At 50.0% G+C, this 1,688-nt stretch overlaps 1 pseudogene; it reads left to right on the plus strand.

Moving 5' to 3' along the window:
• Window positions 1-604: 604 nt before the first annotated feature.
• Window positions 605-1,486, plus strand: LOC139013160 (Y-box-binding protein 1 pseudogene; annotated as a pseudogene).
• Window positions 1,487-1,688: the final 202 nt, after the last annotated feature.

Below are 1,688 nucleotides of genomic sequence, written 5' to 3' on the forward strand. Positions count from 1 at the left end.
AACTTGTCAAGGTCATGTAAAAAAAAATAGACAAATTATCACAGATTGGAGGAGATATAAATAAATGCAACATGGTATATTGGATTGAGTCCTGAAAAAGAAAAAGTACATTAATAGGAAAAATGGGGAAATCTGAATGAAGTCTGTAATTCAGTTGCTAGTACTATACCAATTATATATTTTTAAATCTTGGTTAAAATACCATGGTTAAGTTGTCAACATTAAGAAAACAAGAGTTTGGCCCTGACCAGTTTGCTCAGTGGCTATACCGTTGGCCTGTGGACTGAAGAGTCCCAGGTTCCATTCCGGTCAAGGGCATGTACCTTGGTTGAGGGCACATCCCCAGTAGAGGTGTGCAGGAGGCAGCTGATGGATGTTTCTCTCTCATGGATGTTTCCAACTCTCTATCCCTCTCCCTTCCTCTCTGTAAAAAATCAATAAAATATATTAAAAAAAAAAAAAAGAAAACAAGAGTTCAATCAATAGCGGGAGCAGAGAGCGGACCCCAGAGAGCCCTGAGCAGCCCCACAGCCGCCCAGTTACCATCACACCCCGGGAGATGCTGCAGATGCCATAGCCAGTCCCAGTCACCATCACCGCAACCATGACCAGCGAGGCTGAAACCCAGCAGCCGCCAGCCGCTTCCTCCCCCGCTAACCCTCCGGCCCCCACCCCCAGCGCTGCTGACACCAAGCCAGGCACTACCAGCAGCGTCGCAGGGAGCGGCTGCCAGGGTGGCCTCACATTGGTGGCACCTGCCTGCGGGGACAAGAAGGTCCTCGCAACGAAGGTTTGGGGAACAGTAAAATGGTGCAATGTAAGAAACGGATATGGCTTCACCAACAGGAATGACACCAAGGAAGATGTATCTGTACACCAGGCTGCCATAAAGAAGAAGAACCCCAGGAGTTCCAGTGCCCAAGGCAGTGACTGTGCAGCAGAAGTAACCATTATAGACGCTCTCCAGGTCGCAGGCGTCCTCCAGGCAACTGCCAGCAGGATTCCCAGAACAGTGAGAGCAGGGGAAGGAATGAGAGATCAGAGTGCCCCGAAGGCCAGGCCCACAGCACCGGCCCTATCGCAGGCATCGGTTCCCACCTTACTACGCAGAGATCTATGGGCGTGGACCACAGTGTCCCAACCCTCCTGAGCAGGGAGAAGTGATGGAGGTGCTGACAACCAGGGTGCAGGAGAGCAAGGCAGACCAGGGAGCCAGAATATGTATCGGGGCCACAGACCACGATTCCGCAGGGGCCCTCCTCGCCAAAGACAGCCTAGAGAGGACGGCAATGAAGGAGATAAGGAAAATCAAGGAGATGAGACCCAAGGTCAGCAGCCACCTCAAGGTCAGTACCGCCGCAACTTCAACTACCGATGCAGATGCCAGGATAACCCTCAACCACAAGCTGGCAAAGAGGAAAAAGCTGTCGATCCACCAGCTGAGAATTCGTCCGCTCCCGAGGCTGAGCAGGGTGGGGCTGAGTAAAAAATGCCGGCTTACCATCTTTACCTTCATCCCGTTTAGTCATCCAACAAGAAGAAATATGAAATCCCAGCAATAAGAAATGAACAAAAGATTGGAGCTGAAGACCTTAAGTGCTTGCTTTTGCCCATTAACCAGATAACTAGAACTATCTGCATTTTCTATGCAGCACGGGGTTTTATTTTTTATCTAAAGACGTCTCCTT

Source organism: Myotis yumanensis, unplaced genomic scaffold (assembly GCF_028538775.1).
Source record: "Myotis yumanensis isolate MYYU_CA2020_CCGP unplaced genomic scaffold, mMyoYum1.0.hap1 SCAF_6, whole genome shotgun sequence".
Lineage (NCBI taxonomy): Eukaryota > Metazoa > Chordata > Mammalia > Chiroptera > Vespertilionidae > Myotis > Myotis yumanensis.